Source organism: Corvus cornix, chromosome 1 (genome assembly GCF_000738735.6).
Source record: "Corvus cornix cornix isolate S_Up_H32 chromosome 1, ASM73873v5, whole genome shotgun sequence".
In the NCBI taxonomy this organism is placed as follows: Eukaryota; Metazoa; Chordata; class Aves; order Passeriformes; family Corvidae; genus Corvus; species Corvus cornix.
The window spans coordinates 85,736,274-85,759,772 of record NC_046332.1 but is presented as its reverse complement, the minus strand read 5'-3'; the positions used below and the strand labels follow the sequence as shown (position 1 = coordinate 85,759,772).

General features: G+C 41.9%; 2 protein-coding genes across 2 annotated transcripts in view; one reads left to right on the top strand and one right to left on the bottom strand.

Annotated features, from left to right (window-relative positions):
- GABRB3 (gamma-aminobutyric acid type A receptor subunit beta3) overlaps positions 1-23,499 on the bottom strand; it is a 200,876-nt gene that overhangs the window by 129,955 nt on the left and 47,422 nt on the right. The window lies entirely within an intron of this gene.
- The window catches only part of GABRA5 (gamma-aminobutyric acid type A receptor subunit alpha5), a 56,667-nt gene continuing 55,350 nt past the window's right edge, over positions 22,183-23,499 (top strand). Inside the window, exons 1-2 of the mRNA XM_039548269.1 lie at positions 22,183-22,294; positions 22,945-23,085. The gene's annotated coding sequence lies outside the window, so the exon portion shown is untranslated. The remainder of the gene's footprint in view (positions 22,295-22,944; positions 23,086-23,499) is intronic.

The window sequence follows — 23,499 nt, the reverse complement described above, 5'->3', positions numbered from 1 at the left end:
AACCCACTTTGCAAACTCTCCCTCCAGAAACTTCAGAAGCAGCGAGGCAACTGCACCAATGAGTCAATAAAATTCTCTTTTCCTAGGAGGTTCAACCCTTGCTAACCATGTTAGGAATTCAAGGGCATCACTGTCACATAGCGTGATAGGCACTAAGTAATTATTTTTAGTACCTAGAAGCCTATCAAGAAAAGTAAGAAAGTACAGACTGAAATGTCAAATGCAAAAATGGGAAACTGTGTTTAAAACTCCCAGGATATTGTAGACACAGTTATTGAATTACCATTGTAGATCTGCTGAAACTTCAGTAAGCAGCAGACGATGGAGGTTTTCAGTATAAATATGAGATTCACATAGCTATCTCTTATTTTTTTAAATATAAATTAAGTGGATGCAAGCCAAGTTTTCATAAATAATGCCGAAAATGTTTATGTATGAGAAGCTTAAACTATGTAGCTCTAGATGAAATAAATGTTTCAGTGAACATGATTTTAAACATGATTTATTCAAATGTTATGTTAAGTAAGCATTCAATATGCTTTTATGTAATACTGATGCCCAAGTTACATGTAATTATGATGACATTATAGCATCCTTGATCTTTCATAACCTCTCTAAAAATTCATTTTCCCAGCATCAAACTCCCCAAATAGTATGGAAGTGACAATGTCACATAGTATAAACAGTTACGAGAACAATACGCTTCAGGTCCAATTCTATGAGGGCTAGCCAGTCTTGACTCCTTTTGACATCAGCCAGAGATGGGAAGTTTAGCACTGCTCAGAAACATGCTAATGAATTAGCAAGCCTACAAACCTGTTTGCTGGCATTTCAGAGCAAGATAAGAAGGATGAAGCGAGAATCTGTCAAGTTGTGGACTCCTGTTTACTCCCATTTAATCACTGATATTTTTGAATCTGTCTAGTTCTAGTTCAAATTCTGCAGTTTCTATAGCATTATTTTAGTCCACAGAATTTATTTTCTCTTTTCTTTTTAACACATTCTATTTCCAAATATAAAAATAATAGGCATAGGGAAAGACATGAAAATACACGCAAGACCAGTGCATAAATTTGCCATTATCCATAGAGTAAAGATCTCAGTGTCATTGCAGATAGTTTAGTGAAGGTTCCAGCTCCATGCTCAGCAGAGCTCAAAAAGGTAAACAAGTGCTAAGAACAATGAGGGAATTAATAGAACAAAATAGGATCAGCATAGTATTTTAGAAATCTGTGTTCTACCCACACCCTCGAAGCTTCGTGCTGTTCTCCTGCATCTCGAAGAGCTTGAGAGCTCAATAAACGTACAGGAAAGAGCTACAGGGATGATTAGAAGTATGGAATTGTATTGGTAGAAAGAAAAAGATTTAGGGTGAGACACTTAAGTCTGGAAGGCATTTGAGGGAGGAGAGAGATGATGGATGTATATGAAGTCATAGTCTGCCTAAATGATTATTTGCTACCATGCATATTATAACAAACAGAGAAGGACTCAGATGATCAGGCGGTCAGTTTAAAGCAAACAATATGAAGTCCTTTATCACACAATGCATAATTAAATTGTAGGGCTCATTGCCAGAGGAAGTTGTGGAGGTCAAAGATATAAATGGGCTCAAGAATCCATTAGACAAATGCATGAGAAGGAGATCCATCAATAGATATTAAGATCAATGTTGTGAATGCACCCTCTGCCTGAGGAAGTCCATAAACCTCAGACTGCTTGAAAATGAAAGTTTATAGCTGGGTAAGAGTTGGGTTTTTTCTGTCCTGTTTTGTATGTCTTTCCCAAAGTACTACTACTGCCCGTTGTCAGACGACAGCAAACTGACACAACTTTGGCTTGATTCAGTATGGGAATGGTTATCTTCAATGCAATCAGAAATACATGTTTCTGGTTTACTGTGAGCCCACAGTTAAATAACTTTCACACCTTAAAATGTCTGTTGTTTTCATTACTACACTCTCCACAAATAAACCACTGATTTTACTTCTTTTACTTCAGAAATTCTTTCAGTTGCATATTTTTGATTTTTATACTTTGATCCTCTGAAACACTTGCACACATCCCAGGGTGATAAAAAGTTTGCCAGTGTCCCTTCTAGCCCTCCTGAGGTATAGAGGGCTGTTGTAAAACATGCATTTTCTCAGAAAGAAAAAAATTCAGGTGCAGCTAGTACTCATAAAATCCTTTAGAAGTAAACCTCTTTACATTTCACAGACCAGAATATATGTTCAATAAGCATATCCGTATTATAAAAGATGTGATGTATATTGAATTTTAATGTATATTTGGGTTCATGTCAATTTTGGTTCAAGAAGCAATTATGATTTTAAACAAAGCCTACTCTCTTGAGCTCTTCAATTCCTTATAAGTGTTTTGGGGTTGTTTTTTTTTTGTTTGTTTTTTGGTGCTTTTTTTAAAATTTTCAGAATGATAGTTAATAGTCTGGGAAAAATAAAAATTAATTCATTAAGGATAGCTGATGCCATTCTTGAAAGCCTCATGACTGTGAAGGGCATCTTCCCACAGAGGGATTGAGTTTCCATGCAAAGTACACAGAGGCAGAAGAGAGCCCTAAATTCTCATTCAGGCATCCTAGTGGACATTGTGCATGTTTTTCAATGACTCATATTACAAAATTAAGAGGTCACCTTGGCCCAACATCATGACAGTTTTGACTGACAGCAGGTGTTGCTAACATGCTCTGTGCTGAACTCTGAGCTGTTGTGCAACAGCCATGCCAATGAGCACATCTATTTGACAGGGCCCATTAAATACTCCTCAGGTACTTTTGCTGCTAAAATTTAAGGTGCCCTTGGTCTCCAAAGAAATTTCTGTGGCTCATTCCTTGGATTTTTTGGCATCCACAGAAAACCAAAAATACTTTTTTTTTTTTTTAATAATACTATGGAAAAGAACCCTGAACTAAGAAAAGGCATTTCCATGAAAGACTCGAGTATTTCGGTCATTTGAAAAAATATCATGAGGGAGAATAATTTCTTGATCCATTCTAAACCATGTTAAGTGCATGCAGTTATACACAAATACTTAAAATGGGTTATGAATCCCCTGACACACACTTTACAGATAAAACTAGTCTCCAGCTATGCATGGAAGAACAATTTTAAGATGATGAAACCACATGATCATATGAAATAATCCCCTGGATATGTACATGGTAATACTTTCTCATAGGTTGCTACTGCTTTGCAAGTACCGATCAAAATAATTATTTTAAGTGATCTTTAGCTCTTTTGGTTGTTTAGATAGGAGGTCTTTATAAATTCAAAGGCTGTCAGCCACAGTGTGTCAGGAAACTTGAATTTAAGAGCCCAGCCCTAACATTTATATTTCTCTGTTATGTTTCAGGGCTGGTTGTAGATGTTAAGAATATTGCCTTTGGGATCTCTAAGTGCATTATATCATAGCCTCGAGCTGTACTTTCTTTTATCTGCTCTTCTTTAATCATCAGAAGTTTTGATTTAAAAGAGAAACAAGATGGTAAAGAAGCCTATGCATCTTTGCATTTTCCCTACTTCACATCAAGTGTGAGGGTGAGAGAACTGTAAAGTGTAGTTAAATAGTCGTGGGAGTCTATGAAAGATTGGAAATGTTCTATAAATTGGAAAACATGGAAGTGTTCTTTGCTTTAAAAATGAATCAGAAGAACTGTTTTTATTGTACAGGATTTTGAGATGTGAATATGAACTCTTAAAGTGTTCTGAATATACTGGGACATCCCCCTATCTGTTGCAGTAGTACTTTATTCTAAGGGGGCTTGGTTGAACTTTAGCAGCTAAAACTTTTTTTTTTTTTAATGTAAAATAAACATCCAGTGACATTGGAATGGTCTCAGAGCTCATCTTGACATTGCTAAATATAAAAAAAAAACAAAACCAAAAAGCTTTTTAAGGATAAAATTATTTATATCTTTTTATTAAAATGATATTTCAAAATTCCCTCCATCTTTATTTGAAGACACTGTGAAGTGAGTCTGAAAAAACACTTATGAAATCCATAGCACACACTTAAACACCTCCATTTATCAAGAGTTTTATGAACTCTTTATATTTATAAACTCTTTATATTTATATTCCTGAAATACTTCTCTATTGCCTGTAAGCAACAATAAAAAAATCATATTCATACCCCTTTATTCATATTCAATCAGTGTTTAGTCATCCACTAGAATCTCCAAATTGCCTGGCTTTGTTCATCATCATCTTTATAAATTGTACCATGCATGCAAGCTGGCTAAAAGGCCCTAATATAATTTTAAACTATATTTGCTCTTTTTCTCCCAAAGTTTTCAAATGCTGTGTTTACATATATATTAGACATTGTAAAACTGGGACATCTAAAACCTCAGAGAGAAGAGTAGTTATTAATCTCCTTTTAAATATCCCACTTGAGGAATATGGGGCAAACACTACAGAATTAAATCATTTATCAATGTCAGGCTGTGAGTCCTGGTTATAAGGTTTCCCTGGCAGATAGGGATGAGAATATCAGTCTCCTAATGCCCAATACTTTGTTGTAACTTCTAGGAAACATAAATTATATTTTCCCATATAGAAAGCAATTCTACATTAAACAGTGCTTTAGAAAAAATAAATCAATTAGACATCTATTTTACAGTATTTCAGACATCCTAATACCCTTAAGTTGGCATGCATAACACTTATACCTACGTTTATTATATACGATTAAATATCAATTAACATTTAACTCTAAGCTTTACATTGTTAGAATTTGAGAGTTATGGAGGAGTTGACTTTCCCTGGAATGCTGGGTGCCCTTCAGCCAATGGGGTACTAATTCCTTTATCACCACAAAGTTTCTCATTGCTCCCAAACTACCAGCCTGGCTTTATTTTTTTTCTCTTTTACCTTCCTAAACCCCTTGAAATTTCGTCACGTGGACCTCAGGCAGAGCTGGGCCTCTGACTGAGACCCAGAGCAGAATGGGACCATAGCAGGAGGGAATGAGAGGCTGGACCCTCTCACAGCCTTCCCAGTCCTTCTTTGCTGCTTAGCACAAGGGGATTCCTCTCTCTTTCAGTGGTTGTGTAAGTACTTGTCCTCTTCTTACTCATTTTCTGTAAGTTTAGGGGGAATCACTGAATAGGATGTTTTGGTCTGCTCCTGTGTTCCAATTCTTATGTCCTTATAACTGTACAGACATTTGCCATTTCACTGGGTACATTTAGCAGCAGTTTTAAATCTGAATAGAATCTCTCAGTAGAAATATCTATAATGAAAATAAGCTATAGTTCTCTGAATTCAGACCAAATTTCCTTTTTGCTATAGAAATCAATGTCATATTATGCTTTAAAAATTTCTGTGCTTTTTCTTCAGTTAATGCAATCTAACAACTTGCAGAAAGTTTAAGACCTCACTCTTTAAAACAGTATCAAATTGAACAAAACACATACTTTGTCAGCCTTTATTCCCTCCTTAATATGATCCCTTCCGTATTAAATGAAATTGCTGCAAGTCCACTGTAATTAGTACTAGATGGAAAGAGGAAATGAGGGAGCTGACAGCTTCTACGTTTCCATGTGGTACATTCTAGCATATTTTCCAGTTGCCCTTCTGGAAAGAAGAATCTAGCTCTTGTAACAGAATTTTTTTTTTCTTTTAGTAATTTCTTTCTGACCTATTTTCATTGACACTTATGCACACAATCCACTGTGAAAAATAAATAAAAATCAATAATACTTAGAAAAAGATAATATTTTTCTAACTACCTATTTTTCTGCTAAATTAAGGGGATTAAATGAAATGATGGGCCAGATTGTGCCTCACACAAACATGCATACTCTGGAGGTTATGGCAAGCTGCACAGCCCACTGGGAGCTCTGGAGCTCCATCGGATATGGCAGACGTGCCAGATGCTGCACCTTTCTCAGGCATGTCCTTTTCGAGGGGTTTGGCCAGTGTGGAAGATGGCTAGGTTTTATTTTCCCATCTTGAAGGATGGTTGATAGGCCAGGAATGGGAGTGCAATGCTGACACAGTCCTCGGTAACATGCAGGACCACCTTGAAAGCGTGTGGGAGCAGACACACAGGTGTGCATGTGCCCCCACACGTACACACACACCTCACATGTTGCAGTCACCCTCCTTGTCCCAAGGGCTGGCTAGCATTAGGTCAAACCTTCCCTTGGGAAATATCTCTTGTGGATGCTTATGAATGAATAAAAGTGCTTGAGATTCCCACCAGCTTTAAACCATGATAAAACCAGAGTGTTTGCTGTTTTATCCATATGAGAGTGGAACCATTTTTAAGTCTGATGTGACTTCATCTGTTGATAGTCAAAGAACACCCCAGATTAAACCGGGAGTTCTCCTTAATACTGCTCCCCTAAGACCAGAAAGCTGGAGCCTACACAATGTCATAGGGCACATTGCTGAATCTGGGGGCATGTCAGGCCCCAAATCTTCTCGTGTTGTTCTCCAAAAAGTATTAAATGCCAGAGCACAACTCTGCTGCATGCAGCCTCTGAGTGGTCACTTAGCCCTGAATTTCTGCCTAACACTTCACTGATTAGAAGCATGCTAAAGTATGAAGATACAGAAAATTGTGGTAAGGATGATGGGAATTGCTTCAGTGCTCTGGCCGTTTCTGCATAGGAAGCTGGAATGCAAACATAGGGAGCTGGTGATATCCCAATTTAAAGAAAACATGGTGCAAATCTTGGTTTCATACATGCAACTCAGAGAAATAGAAAGAGCTAAAATACTTGCATAAATCCAGACTTCAGGAAAGACAACATGGAGGAGACTGCATGATGGCATAGCATGAGTTCAGGAGTCATTTTGCTAATAAATTCAATGGATCAACAAATTTACTTTGTTTTTTCATTGAAAAGACACCCACCATACTGTGGTACTGGATAGCAGCATCTACCAATCACCATAAATAATTTGGTTAGCCTGCACTCTGGGGAACTCCAATAATCTTTGGATCTTGATGTACCATCTGCTAACAGGAGTAATTTTCCTTAGAATATTCTGGTAATTCTGGATAATTTTCCCTAGAATTAGATAAGAAGAAATCTTTATAACGTGGGTGGCATGGGATATTTTAGGGTGGTTATTTCATATATCGATTAACAGAATTCAGAAGATTTTACCAAAAAAAAGCATTCATCTAACGTCTAGGACAGACAACCTTACAAGAACAGATGGGTTAATCCTCAGTGCACCCTCAGCAATGTGGTCACATCTTTCTCAGTGACACTCCTAAAGGCCACAATGAATTCTCCCTGGAGCCTTCTCTTCTTCAAGCTGAACAGTCCCAACTCTTCCAGCCTGTCTTCATGGGAGAGGGACTCCAGCCCTCTGATCATTTTTGTAACCTTCTCTCAATCTGCTCCAATAGGTCCATACCTTTCCTGTGCTGGGGACCCGAGAACTGGATACAGCACTCCATAGAGGGGTAGAGTGCCCTCCCTCACCCTGCTGGCCAAGCTGCTTTTGATGCAGCCCAGGATACAGTTGGTTTTCTGGACTAGAAGTGAATACTGCCAGCTCGCGTCCAGCCTCTCGTCCACCAGCATCCACAAGTCCTCCTTGGCAGGGCTGGAGAATCAAGGTTGCTCTTGATCCTTTCATTCCACAGCCCTTATTGTTACCAGGGGTTGCTCTGACCCAGGTTACCTCACCTTACACTTGGCCTTGCTGCAGCTCATTACGTTCCCATGGACCCACTCCCGGAGCTTGTCCAGGTCTCTTTGGATAGCATCCCACCCTTTAGGAGTGTCACTGAGAAAGACTTGACCACATTTCTGGGCACAGAGTATTGACCCATGTCTTCTTGTAAGGTTCTTATCTATTTCCATGTGTAGATGCGCACAGTTCTACACCCAAGCTTGCTTTTTGTTCTCTTCTCTTATTCTGCTCTGCTAGCTAGCTATGTCCTGCTACTATTAAAGAACATATGTACTGCTGCTATTAAAGAGCATTTAGTTCATGGCAAGTGACATTTTCACTAGAAGGATCTTAAATAGGGAGTAGATAATTCAATTTCCAGCTAAGAAAAAGAATAATAAATAAATAATGCCAAAGCTGTCTTTTTGTTCCTCCTTAATGGGAGGGTAATCATTAATCTTTTAGCCACTGGAGAAATACATTTAAGAAAAAAATGGGAGGATGATAATAATTAAAAATAAGACTGAAATGAAACTACCCACATTAGTAAAGTTACCAATACCATGGAGTGCCTACATGAAGGAGAGAGAATGACAGGGAAGGCTGTCATTATTTATGTAGGCATCTGAAGGCCTAACAGCAATGTAGTAGCAGCCATGTCTGCTTTCTTGTTTGTTTGTTTGTTTTTTTTTAAAGATAGGAAATCTTTTGAATGATTCAGGCTATTTATATAATATGGAGCATTGCTCAGGTTTTCATGCTGTCACCCAGGTCGGGCCTTCCAAACACACTCAAGTGTCTCCATGCACCTAACGAAAACAGTTACACAGCAAAACTTACAGCATCAAGCTCCTCTCCACACTTAATTCTTGCCTTTAAAATTTGAACCTGTGTGCAGTCATAACTGGTTAAATAAGCCACAATTGCATAGTTGCTGCTGGCCACCACAGATTCTGTTAAGGCATCTTTTTTATTATAACCTTGCTTCTGGTGCTGCTCGCAGCTCCACATTACATCTGGTGCTGAAGTACTGGTAGATGGTACGTTCTTTCTTCATTCAGGTTTTTCCCTGGTGTCACTCTGACCTTTTCAAAGTACATTCTGTGATATGAAAGATGACAGTGATCTCTCCTTCCCCTTAATCTCTTTCCCTGACACCAAGAAACAGACATCAGTGTTTCAATTTGGTTTTGATTACAAGCATCAGGGTGCTATTCCAGGAAGATGAGAGTTTTATGTTTAACTCCAAGTACAGCCAGGTTACAATCTCTATTCTCTAGACTGAATTCTTTGCATTTAGCACAGTCCCTGCTGAAATTCTGCTTGTTGCAATTGTGTTCATCTCGTACTTTTCAACAGTAGCATTATTTCAGTGGCCACAATTTTCATGGGAGAGCATGGTAGGAGACTTTTTCCAATGAGCTCATCAGCAGCTAAAGAAAAAGGACATTTCTGGCTTCTCTTTCATGTGGGAACCCACATGAAAATTAACATTCAAATAATCCACATTCCATTTACTTTGCCATGTTTTCTAATATCTAGGTGCCTCTGAAGGTGTAGACATACCTAACAGCAAACACTAAGCAAAAGATACTAAATGAAATTTAGGCCATCAGATTCCATCAGACAACAATTTAAAGGGTGATGTACTTTTGGTAAAGTTTTACTGAGCAGCGAGGCTACCATGCTCACAACACGCTGAAGATTTCTTCACTGAAATCTCTTTTACAGTCTTCCTTTTTATATGCAAACTATTTTAAAAATGTTTTCAATGTGAGACAGCAGATGTTTAATTCATAAGTGACTAGAGGTAACAGCCATCCCTAACAATAATTCTGTGCCTATTGTTTATATTCTGCTCATAGCCGGTAGCACCATTCGTTAAGTGAAAAGTAAAAACCTAAAGGACAAAGTGTTGCAAATATGTTTCCACTGAGTTAATCACTGCTATAATTTTGCATGTAGGTTCAGTTGCCAAAAATTCACATGCCTAGAGTGAATTATGTGTGTAGGTCATAAGATCAGGGCCTATAAAGAAACATGGAAATAATTTTCTCCAAAATACTTGCTTGTGAAGGTTTTCAGTATAAGCAGCAAGAAAAAAAGTATTTTAAGATATTAATTTAAATATCCTTTGAGGACATATATTACATGGTTTTATGCAGTGTATTCTTATTTCAAATAAATCTTAAACATTACAGATAAGAACATCAAGTAAAGGTTTAGAAATGTGTAGAGCTAGATTACAATAAAACATGCTTCTTTATTAGATACATTGAGGGGTTATAAATGTTGTGCAGTGGATGATTTCCTGTTATATCAAGACTACTGCAAATATCACAATTCTAATTTGATATGTCCTAATTTTAAATATAGCACCACCAAATGGGGTGCAGATCAGACTAACAAATCTATGCATACTCTGTCTTGGCAGAGCATAGATTTTCTTCTATATAAAAAAGTAAATATGACTCAAAACTATACTCAAAGGAGACCCATTGGGGGACTGCTGCACTAACACATCATATACACAAGTACAAAATAGAGAATTGCAGAACCGCAGAATGGTTGTGGTCGGAAAGTACCTCTGGAAATTGTCTAGTTTAAGCCCCCTGATAAAGCAGGTCCACCTAGAGCATGTTGAGCAAGATTGCATCCAGGCAGGTTTGAACATCTCCTCAGGAGGAGACTGCAATCTGTTCTAGTGCTCTGTCAATCTAGGCAATCTGTTCTAGTGCTCTGTCACCCTCAAAGTAAAGACTTTTTTCTCATACTCAGAGGGAACTTCCTGTGTTTTCATTTGGGCCCAATGGCTCTTGTCATATTGCTGGACATCACTGACAAGTGTCTGGACCCATCCTCTTGGTGTCCAGCCTTAAGATACTTGTATTAATCAATACAAATATCAATTTGTTTTCATCAGTAAGATACCCTCTCATTTTTCTGCAGACTAAACAGTCCCAGATCCCTCAGCCTTTCCTCATAAGAGAGATGATCTATTCCCTAATTATTTTCATAGCCCTTCACTGGACTGTGTCAAGTAGTTCCTTATATTTCTTGAATGGGGAAGTCCAGAACTGGACACAGTAATACTGATGCTGCCTCACTAGGACTGATTAGAGGGTGAGGATCACCTCTCTTGACCTGCTGGCCTCACTATTCCTAATGCATCCCAGGACACTATTGGCCTTCTTGGCCCCACTGTTGGCTCATGGACAGCTTGTTGTCCACCAGGACCCCCAGGTCCTTCTTTGCAGAGCTGCTTTCCAGCAGGTCAGCCCCAGCCTGTGCTGCTGCCCAGGGCTGTTCCTCCCCTGGTGGAGGACCCTTTGTTGGACTTCATTAGGTTCCTCTCTGCCCAACTCTCCAGCCTGTCCAAGTCTCACTGAGTGGCAGAAGAGCCTTCTGGTGTGTCACTCATCCCTCCCCGTCTTGTATCATTAGCAAACTTGCTGAGGGCACACTCCATCCCTTCATCCAGGTCACTGATGAATCAGCTGAACAAGACTGGTCCCAGTGTTGACCTCTGGGGAATAGTGCTTGTGCAGGTCTACAAACAGACTCAGTGCCACTGGTCACAACCCTCTGAGCTCTGCCTTTCATCCCTTGTCAATCCATGTGCTCATCTCACTGTGTGCTCATTCTCACTGTGCGCTCATCTAACCCACACTTTCCGAGCTTACCTGTGAGGTTCTTATGGGAGAAAGCGTCAAAAGCCTTGCTAAAGATAAGGGAGACAACAGGCACTTCTTCTCCCTCATCTACCCAGCCAGAAAGATAACACAGAGACCTCTGAACAATGTAATTGAAAAGGGACGTTTGGCAGCTTGTTTTGCAGATTGTACATGCTTTTAACAGATGTGATGGCAACGGTCTAATAAGCAGTTAAACTGTAGGATAAACATGCTCAGATTGCTCTAACAAAGTTTGAAGTGTTAGCGTTCCACCCTGGACAGTGGCCTTCATTGTTTTTCTTGCTTCTTTCAACAGCAGAAATTCATTTGTTAAGAGAGGAGCCCTTTAGGGGAATTTTATTTGTATACAAAGAGAAAGGCACTGTATTGTACAGGTCACCTACCTTGAAACTAATCTTAGAACTCAGAAAAATGCAATATAAGAACGGGAATATAATGGTGAGACCACAACAGCTATTAAAAAAAAAGAACAACCAAAACCCAAAAAACCACGTTAGATAGTTTTTCCTGTTTTTCAGACAGAAATAATTGCACATGAAGAATGATACATGTCCATAGCCACAACGCCATTTTTTGAGTAACGCATCCTTGCTCTCTTATGGCAGGGGGCAGGTTACTACACCTAAACCTGTGCTTGCACAGATGACAATTCTCAGATGACAATTTCAAGAAGAAAATTATGATGTCTGCCAAAAATCAAGAGCTTTGGAATTGAAGAACACTAGAACCTAAATGGATGATGAAATCCTAACTGTACTTTCCTGTAGATCAGTATTAAGATTTTCTTGAAATCTGTCTTTACCTCCCTTTTTTTCCCCAAGGAACCCTTTATCATTCATTACACAGGATAAGTAGGTACTGATTACACAGCACCTACTGAATAAGCAGCTACTTAGAAAAGTAATCTTCACCAGCCAATTAGCAGTGCCTTATTTACTGCGCACCCAAAGCCTGTTGTAAATACAGAATTATTCATTTTTTCACGGTCTTTTCTGGGCCACTCATCACTGTAGTATTTGCATGCCTCAAGAACACAGATGAATTTATCGCTGCCGAAAGATAGGAAACTATTATTATTATTCCCATTTTACAGCTGAAGAGATAGGGACTTGCCTGGAGCTACACAGTGAATTAGCGGCAGAGTAAGGATTAAAATTCATGGCTTGCAACCCTGAGCACTTTACTGGAGATTGCACTGCCTTGCAGTCAGAGGTGCTGAGAAACCACGGCTCTCACCAACTTTGTCTACCATTTCAAATGCTCTATAAGCCTTGGGCAGCCCAAGCTGGTCATCCATAAAATAAGACATACAGTTAAAGGTCAGCTGCCAGAATTTTGGAGTTATCTTCACATTGAGACTAATACTTCAGTCCAGTGCTTACGAAAGGGCTCACCCAAACCTGGGTGAATGCCTTAGCTACCAGGCTGCTGGTGGTTCCAGGGTGGGTAATTTATTTTTCCATGATGTAAATGCTGGAACTCAAAAAGCTGTGATAAAAGCACCATAATCTGATTTCCAAAAAATGGCACTTTATGATGAAACACAGTTAATAGTGAAAAACTAACTGACAGGCTCTCCTGGCTTCAGCAAAGGTAGAATTTCTTCTCAGTAGCTGTTACAGTGCTGTGCTGTGTATTTGGAATGAGAACAGTGTTGATAACACACTGATGTTTTGGTTTTTTGCTAAGTTGTTTTTATCCTAATTCAGGGACATTTTCCTTGTCTCATGCTCTGCCAGTGATGAGGTACACAAAAGAAATTGGGAGGGAGCATAGCTGGGACAGATGGCCCAAACTGACCAAAGGGATATTCCACACCATAGAATGTCATGAGTGGCATATAAACTAGGGGAGTTACCCTAAGGGGGGCTGACCTGGGTTTGGGAAGGGGGCTTAAATCGTGAGAGGCCTTTTGGACACCCAGTGTGAGGCACAAAGGGCTGAGATAAAGGACAGATCCGACCAGAGTGTGTTAAAAGAAACATGACACAGGCCTAATTTCTCTTCTTGGATTCTTCACCTGAAACTCATTCCCTCCTGCTGTCCTGGACATATCCAGGATGCTGCCCCAGAACTCGACACAAAAAGCATCTGATTAACATTTGACAGCTCTTGTTTTGTTCTTTTTAGTAAACTGGGAAAACACCAGTAGATCAAACTTCAGTCATTCTAGTGGTCATGTTTTATTTAAGTCACTGTTTTCTCTTTGAAGCTACTCTTTTGATCCTCTTCTGTGCAACTGAGATGCTGTGCTCATTGACCATTCCCACTTTTTGGCTGCTAAAATTAACATGGCTGTTAGCTCCTTGCATCCACAAGTGATCTATTGAGATAAGCAGGTAAAGTTTCTCACAGAAACTGACCAGCAGTCTGTGATCCATTCAAAGCATATAGTCCCAAACTAATCCTCTAGTTTTCAGCTGCTGAAGATGAAAGGCATGGCAATAAATCCAGTTTATGTTACTTAAGCAAACAGTCTTCTTTCTCATAAATATGCAGCCAATAGAGTTGTTGTGGACTTTAAAGAAGGACCAGACACAATAGATGTGCATCTCTGTCCCTCCAGTACAGCACAGGCTGTCAAGAAAAACACTCTGCACCTAGGAATGAACTTGAATCTGCTCCATCCTAAATATGCTGAACACTCAATCACCTCTGTAAAACTGGAACACTCTAAGAGGAGAGAACAAGGAAAGCCCTCAAAAAATTCCCAAAGTCCAAAAAGAAAATGACTGCCCGCAGCAAAGAGTTAATTTGACTTTCTCACAGTGCAAGAGAATGTCCACAGCATGGGTTATATGATGGCTCCTCACAGCTGTTCTTAAGTCTTTCTGCAATTATAGCCTTCTCTTCCATCCCACTGATATTTTCAGAAATATTAAAACCAAAATGCTGATTAACTCTGGTGTTTTAGTCTACTTTTTTCTATCGACTAATACAAATTGGCAAATTTGAGCCTGCACTGCAGTTGTTTTGTGAGCAAGCCACCTGCATTTTTCATTGAATAAATTTGTGATGAAAAAAAAAGAAAGCCTCTGTTTAATATTTGTGCCAAATCTCATTCTTCAGATTCAAACAAACTCTCATTGACTGAGTCATAATTACTGGGTCACACTCCAGGCATAACCTCAGCTGATGTATGGGTGTAGTTCTGCTGCCCTTCACTTGGCCAATTTATACTGCATGAAAATTTGGCTTACTGAATGATATACATAATATATGTTACTATTTTTATTTTTCTGAATTCTACTGCACTGGGACTGAAAAAGTATTTTCCTACAAAGCTGTAGGACTGGCATCACCTGCATTCATGTGGTATATTATAATGGTTGCTATAGTTCAATCATTAATATTTAACATCCTGTAAATATTTTGAAATCAATATCTTTTCCAAAACAAGGCACTGTCAGGTCATTTCCTTTTTTTTTTTTTTTTTAAACAGCTCTGTTCAATTTCAAAAGTTAATTCCAGACAAAACAATTTAAAAACTAATTTTTCTTGAAATTTTATTAATTATAGTACTTGAATCTATACAACAGAAGTCACATTTAATGGGATTCGGAACTGCTGAGAACATTTATTCCCACCTAACCTTTGCCAATAAATTCAGTCTCAAAATCAGTACATTGCAAATCCCAAAATAAATGTAACTAGTGTCTACAGCTTTCCAAATGGTATGCATTAATGTATTTTCCTGTAGCAACAGCTAATTATTGTAATGAATAATGAACAGGGCGACTTGAAAGCTTATGTGAAATTTTACAGAAGTGGATACTAATATTTGTTGGCATCTTTGACAGTTACCTATATTGATCAGAAACAGAAATAATGAGTTCTGTCAGTGTGCCCAGCACTCATATAAACAACACAGGGAAATGCAGTAAATACGGAAACTACAGCAGCCAAAAAAAGACCTGAGCTCATCACAACAACTTAAAACATGCTAATCCAATCTCATCTTAGTATTTACACAGCCGAAACCCAGCTGACAGTTGATATGTACATACATGTATCAATAGGCATAAATATGTAGAGTTTATAACCTAAATATGAGAGAGAGGGATACATGCATATGTATGTATAATAGAATTCACAGATTTACTCCGAATGTCAAATAGATTTTGGTACCTCTTGTCTGTATTTAACTAATTTCTGAACTTCAAATATTCGGTTCTTAACATCAGTAAATACATTATTTTACTATAGTCCTACATTGTCCATTAGTACACTCACCTTCCATCCATTATGAATTTTTAAATACATGCTTAATAAAGAATTTATCAACATTGATCCTTTCCTCTTAGTTCAATGAATTTCTGTGTAGTTCCTTCTAAGATTTGTTCTCTCCTTCCTCTTACGAAGGAATTAGATGTACAGTAGCATATGCATAAAGCCTTGAATATTGATGCAGAGCTCTCATGCTCCAGTTTAAGCCTGATTAAGATTTCTTTAGGAATCATATTTATGAAGCTGAATTTTTGTGGCTATTCTCCACAAAGCACTTTCTTAATTGGATGGGTATTTGCTCCACTGTATCATTAAAGGTGTGCTCTATCCTCACAAGGAGTGCACCATGCAGTGTCTTACTTACAGTAAATTTGCACCCAAACCATCAGATTATGTACAATGCTACCCTAATGACCCATTATTTTTCAGTTGTAGATATAACTGCTACTCTACCTACCTAAAATACTAACCAGTAAATTTAACCATTTTGAAGAAATTAACTTAAGGTATTTTATACATGATAGGGTCATAAAATTCTGGTTCACGGGTTTTCTGAGTTGATGCTCACTTGTGTGCCAAAATCTTGTGTCCACAAACTTATCTCTGCTAAAAGCACACTGCCAACAAGAGAAGAAACCAGGGGAAGATTCAAGGTGAGATAACAGCAGGCCCTTGTTTATGGGATATAAAACTCATGGAAGAGGTGACTTGCTGCAGTTTATGGATACCCAGAAAAAAGAGCCTGTATTCTTACAACACAAGAGGAAAGCAAAACAGAAAGTCACAGTTTATAGTACTATGGACATTTCTGGACTGTGTGATGCAGGAGAGATTTTTGTTACGTAGCCCCTCTGCCTCCCAAATCTAAGACCATGAGCCAGGATGTGTTGTAAATCCCTTTGGCTTCCATTATTTGTCTTTCAAGGGCAGACTTTGGTAGGCTGCTGGAACAGGGAACAGATTTCACATCTGAACCTAGCAAGGATGTGAATAAAACCACAATTCTTCCACAGGAAAAATATTTGTAAGGAGGTTTGACCCTTCACTCTGAGTTTTCATTGCTATCCACTGGTGTGGAGGAAATTCTCTCTTTTCCAGGGCAGAGGCGAAAAGGGTCCATCTCAGTGGCAAGCTGAACTGATATAAACAAATGGTCAAAACATGTGTAACATTTCCCTGCAAAGGCACTGCAGGGGCAGTGCCAGGCCTCATGAACCCCACCATCAGCCCCCCAGCTGGGCTAACCTGTAGGGAGGAGAGAATGGGTAAGGGACAAAGGAACTGTAAGGAGTCAAACAACAAAGTGGGTTTGGAGAAAAAGGAACCCCTTTATATGGGTACAGAAAGACAGGGATGTCACTTTAAGTAACAATCTTTGCTTTAATGCTCCAACCCAAGAGTCAGAGCATTAAAACCTTAAAATGGGCTGAAAAATGTTGGAAATGTTCTCCACTCCTTTGGGTGTGGGAGGTATCTCTAGGAAACATTTTGCTGGTCTAATGGGGTAAAGTCTCTAATACAAAGGCATTACATTTCTTGGCAGACCCTTTTGAGAAGTAAGGCTGCCAGCATCTGGGGTTCTAGTCTTGGAGTAGGGACCTCTGTAAGGTGCCTAGAGTGGTTTTCAGAAACAGGGAATCTTAGGACATTCTATAAATCCATGACAACACTATTCAGGCACACCCTGAACATTTGCTCAGGTGTTAGTCTAATATGTGAAAATGGACTGAAGGTTGCCCATAGCAGACAGGATGAACTGCCAAAGGGAAAATGCAGCCTTTCATTCATTTCTAAACTGAATCCGTGCAGAAAGCACCCTGCTCAGGATTAGATTCAGATGAAGTTTTTAACACCTTTGAACCTGCAGATTGGGGAATCACAACAAATAGCACACAGAGGCATCAGTGTCCCTTGCTAAATGTGTTGCTTCTCACAATCAGCTGGAATTTTGCTGGAACACAGCAGGCAGGCATCTGCCTTTCTGGGCAGTGGCTCCACCGATGTCTTCTGTGCTACACAAAAAGGGACCAACTCTGTCTCTGAGCAATCCTTCCCAATGTTACTCTGCCCCCAGCTACACTTCAAAAAACTCACTTAAGTAGTTCCCCACTGCCACTGGGATGCACAGAACAAACCACCAAAACATCAAGTCCTAAATGCAGCTCTGTCTGCGGCATGGCCCAGCAGACAAGTGAAATGCAGCAAACTGGTCATGTTTTATGGTGTTCATGGCATTATAGAGTGGGCATACATGAGGGAAAAAAAGGCTATCAATATCCCTCCTTATCATTCAGAAATACACCAAATGCTTCAAAGTCTATCAGACTGTAATACCTCTCACATCAGCAAGGTTGTTTGTATCATTTCACTACTAGACACAATTGTGAAATGGTTTGGAGAAATGAACAGAGAGTTTCACAGGATGGCACAGTTTTCATAGCTTACAGGATCACAGGATGGCTGAGGCTTGGAGGCTGGAGGGACCTCTGGAGGTTACCGAGGTCTCCCTCCTGCTCAAACAGGGTCAGCTACAGTGGGTTTTCCAGAATCATTTACCTTCAAGTTTTGTCTCCACAGACAGAGATTTCACAACTTCTCTGGGGAACCTGTTCCTATGTTTGACCACCCTCAAAGTAAAAACATGTTTTCTTGTATTCAGGTGGAATGTCATGTTTTTTAATTTGTGCCCACTATACCTTTTCCTGTCACAGAATCATTTAGGTTGGAAAAGACCTCCAAGATCATCAAGTCGAACCTTTGAGTGGTCACCACCTTGTCAATTAGGCCATGGCACTAAATGTCACATCCAGTCGTTTCTTGAACACCTCCAGGGACGGTGACTCCATCACTTCCCTGGGCGGCTCTTCCCAATACTTAACTACTCTTTCTGTGAAGAAATTCTTCCTGATGTCCAACCCGAACCTTTCCTGGTGCAGCTTGAAGTCATTTCCTCTCATCCTGTCATTGGTTGTTCGGGAGAAGAGACTGACCCCCACCTGGCTACAGCCTCCTTTCAGGTGGTTGTAGAGAGCGATAAGGTCATCCCTGAGCCTCCTCTTCTCCATGCTAAATAAACCCAGCTCCCTCAGCTGCTCCTCATAGGACTTACTGTCAGTCAGTAGCACTAAGCAAAGTCTGTCTCCCTCTTTTTCAGCCACCTGCCCTCAGGTATTTACACCCATGGATAAGGATCCCTCAGCCTTTTCTTCTCCTATCCAGACAATCCCAGCTCTCTCTGCTTCACCTTCGTAGGGGACACACTCCAGTCCTTTAATAACTTTCTTGGTCTTCTGCTCAACTTTTTCTACCATGTGCACGTCTCTCTTATACTGGAGAACTCTGGTGTGTCTCACCTGGGCTCAGTAGAGTTTTGACTCCAGTCTTTATAGACACTAGTAAAGAAGGGAGTGAAAACAAGACTTTCACCCTTTGCTCAGATCCAGTCTTTGCACTGAGAGTGGCTGAGTCTGTATTAGCTGATGATTAGGGGTTCCTTCAATGATTGATGAATTCAGACTGCTCTCTATTGGAAAAGGATTTGTATCACCAAAGTCACTGTTCCAAGTGCTGCCTTTTGTTGAATCTTAGCTAGGAGGCCAAAGGCAAAAGACTTCAAGAGAATAGGCAGTCCCCCCCCACCTAGATGATGGAATTGAATTGTTTTGGTAGAAGAGAATGCCTCTGAAGAGGCTACTTGCAGCAATTCCCACAGCATGTCACAACTCCGTGCAACTTCATGAGTTCTCTGTAACTCTCCTGGAAGAAGGAATGACTTGATCAATCACAGAGACACCTTTGGCTACTGGCAAAACAGGCCATTTTCTAACAGAGCGTCGCAGTGAGGGGCTGGTGTGCATTTCCCAATGAGCTCCTGAGGATGTGCCATAGTAAAAACCACAGTCCAATTTGCCTGCACTATTGTTTCAGTCCCATGTAGAGGATGATCGACCTCCAATGTATTCATCTCTGCAAATAAGCAACATTACTTAGTGAAACAGGGAGAACTGTCAGAGATGGACCACGCAAACTTCTCCCAAATTTGAAAGAAAATCACTGTATGGAATGGCCATGTCGGTATTTTGCTACATTCCAGCACAGAGAACAATCAACCAAACAAAACATTTCCCTGACCCTAATAGAAAGCATTTGATTCACATACTAAATTCAACGTATCCTTTAAAACGTGACAAGGAGGCTGAGGATACAAACAGGGTGTGAATCACAAGGGAGTGCCTGAAGAAACACACAGCGGAGGACGTGCAATACCGTCGCCTTCATAGCAGCGACCTCTCTCCTGCCGGCAATAACTGCGATCGCAGGCCAAAGCCGCTGTCCTGCCGGGATCCAGCCCGCAGACTGCGCAGTCAGTGTTTGACCAGCCCGGTCCGTGCCCACCGAGCGAGCGCTGCCCGGCTCGCCCCGCTCCCCGTCCCCCGCCGCCGGGGCCGCCGCTTGCGTGGGGCTGTGCTGCCCTCCGGCGGCCGCGGCACGAACAGCAGCCCCGGCCGGGGTCGCCCACCCGGGGACAGTGACACGGCGGGAGGAGCGGGTGGGCTCGCCGCGGCGTGGGTGGCACCGCTATGCGGGACACCGGCACTTCTCAGCTCAGTGTTTCGCCGAGTAAGGCGCTTTCGTGGAGTCCTTTCCCGTGGTAGGGGTTGGAACTAGGTGATGTCTAAGACCCCTTTCCAACTCAAACCGCTCTGTGATTCCATCATTCTCGTTTATCTTTTCTTTTTCTTTAAGCTTTCCTTAAACATTTTCTTGCTATTCTGCTCCCCCAGTTCCTAAATGCTTTCTCCCTTTGGTGTTGAGAAGCGGATCCACAGCATATGGCTTTGCGGAGAAGATCTAGGGAGTCGGAGGAACGGAGACAGTTCTGCTCGTCAAGGAGCTGGAGCGAGAGGCCGAAGCACACAGCTGTCACCCACTTACACCAAAGTCTAGGCCAATATTCCTACATATATCTTTTGTACAATTATTTAGAGATCGCGTATTTTTACAACATCACCTATATAGAGATATAAATAGTTTGTACTAGAAATCAAAGCACTGCAAAAAATGTTATTTAAACACTCCTAGGAAAGAATATTATCATGAGAAACTACTGGCACTTCATACTACTTAACTCAGATATTTTTAAGCACTGGGAAAGCTGTTCTGATAGCAACATTCATTCACAACTTCATATTTATTGAAGTCACTAAGGAACAACGAAGAACAACGTATGTCATTGGCTCTGCATTCAAGATCATAAATCATTGCTATAAAACTCGAACACAGTTAAGCACCAGATAGAGCCATTGAACCATAGACTGGTTTGGGTTGAAAGGGACCTTTAAAGATCATCTAGTTCAATCCCTGATAAGTCTCAAGGGAATGCTGAAGAGGGGAATTACAAAGAACTGCCCGAGAAAATGCTACTCGATTGATACTAGGAAAATGATTCATTGTTTACTTAGAAAATTCTCCCTGGGGCAACATTTCTGATTTTGTTAGGTGGGAAAAAATGTAAACTGAAATTTCTAAGGACCAGTTTTCAACTCAGATGGTGCAGACTGGGAACTAGGCACACATAGAGCAGCACCCTCTGTGGCAATGAGCTACAGAACTAATATTGATTTCAGTGGAGGTATTAATTTCATAGAGCTTTTATATGGATACAGGGAAAAAACTAGTGCTTCATTGATCCATAACGTTGCCTGAAAGACATACACTACCTCACTGGATCTGATAATTTAATAACTGAGTTTGGAGTGTTACTTTGAAGTACAGCCACAGCAGTATATACAGAAATCATATATTATCCGGTGTAACATGTGCATGCTGCAAAACGTTGCATTCATCTCAAGGAATCCCCAGGAACTGGGACTATATAACACTCATTTCATCTTTAATGTAGTTCAAAATGCACTTGCAAGCACATTATATATGTGACTTGAACATGGAGCGAGTGTAATGCTCCTATCATTGAAGCTGTGAAACAGTGCATCCATTTTTCAGGAATAGCACCACACACAATCACAAGGAAACCTCGAAGTTATTGCAGGTCTCCTGGAATTTGTAATACTGATATATAAACTATGGATGTCTAATAATGAGGATGTAAAAAAGAGAGTTTATGTTGTGGATATAAACCTACCACTTCAGCATTTAATGGTTTAGGTCAGGTCCACTGGAAGAGGAGTAGAGCTAAGACCTGGATATGTAGGGATGTATGTATACATATGTACGCTTATACACGTGTGGTACAACGAGCCTATATACCGGCAAGCCTCGGCCATGCCGCTGCCCCACGGTCACACCACACCTGCACGCCCGGGCTGTGGCAGAGGCTCCCTCTCCCCGAGGACGGTCGGTGCCGGCCGGGCTCACCCGGAACCCTGCCCCGGGGGCGCTCGGTGGGGGCTGCTCGCGGGAGACCAGTGCGGAGAGCTCGGGGAGCCGCTGAAGCCTCCCGGGGCTGCGACGGGTCCGGGAGCGGCCCCTTGCCGGGAGGTCCCCGCCGGGGTGCCCGAGGGTCGGGCGCGCCCCGCACACCGCCCCGCGCTCCCGGCCGCGGGCTCCGCGCGGGGGCGGCGCGGGCGCGGCGCTGCGGCGGGCCGCGCCTGCCAGCGGCCGGGAGGCAGCGCCGCCGCTCCCGCTCCGCTCCTGCTGCCGCTCCGCAACTTTCGGGCAAACACTGCCCCCTCGTCCTCGTCCTCCCGCCGGCGGCTGGTAAGCGCCGGGCTGCCGCGCCCGGCCGGGCAGGTGGAGGGCGGCGGGGAGCCCCGGTCAGCCCCCCGGGCAGGCACCGCCGCGCCCCGCGCCGCGCACATGGCCGCGGGAAACTTCGGCCGGCGGGCGGGGCGGGGGCAATCCCGGAGTGCCGTGGGGACTGGGGAGGGAAGACGGGAAGGAGCGGCGGAACGGGCACGGGCGGGCAGGTGCCACCCTCCGCGGAGCGGAGCGGTGCGCGTCGCCCCGGGCGCAGTGCGCGGGCGGCGGCGGCGAGTGAGCGACGGTCGCCGGACAGGTGCGGGCGGGCCGGGGCTGCGGGCAGAGAGCGGCGGCCCCGCAGTGCCCGGTGCGGAGCGAGCGGGACCCGGTGCGGGGCAGCGCGGGCCGGGCGGGGGAGCCCCGGGGGGCGGCTTTTGGTTCGGGCGTTTTGCCTTGCGGCGCCGGCGGGGTGGGAAAACAAGTTGCTGAGCGATGTAGCACGGGGGCACAGGGTTCAGGTGGAAAATCCAGGCAATTCCTCTCTGGGTGTGTTTCTGGGGGCTGTTTTGGGGTTTTTGTTGGGTTCGGGGTGCTTTGTTTGTTTTTTGTTTTGTTGGCTTTTGGGGGGTTTTGTTGTGGTTTTGGTTTTTTTTGTTTGTTTTTAATAGGGCACAGAGGAAAACGTTAGTGCACAATGCTGAAATTGGTGATCTGGTCGCTGAGGCAGGTATCCAAAAAGCAGCAGTCGCTGGAGCAGCTACATTACTGTCGTTCTTCGTGCTAGCGTGAGGTTTATGTGCCTTTGAGAGGAAGGTCACTTTTTACCCTCTTCCCCCCACCCCCCCCCCCCCCAACAACCCACCCTCCTTTTGCTAAGCCGTGCATCAGCAGCATGAATTCCAAGAAGCAGTAGGTGTTTCTTGGCATTTCAACTGGGATTTTGGAAAGGGAAGCCGGGTATTTAATGGGAAAAAATTGCGATGGAAGGAAAGGATGCGGAGGCTGCACACAGCCCTGGGTTTGCAGGCATGTGGAAGTTGTTGAAATAGGTAAAGGGTTGAAATTGGCATTTGGAAAATGGTGGCTATTTCTTTAGTTACTTGTACCACAGATAAATATAGGGAAAAGCTGGGCCACAAAGAATTTTTTCTGTTTTGCAGTTTGCTGTCAGCAGAAGGTAAAACATGTCCTTGAAGATACACAATTTTACATAAACAGCTGAT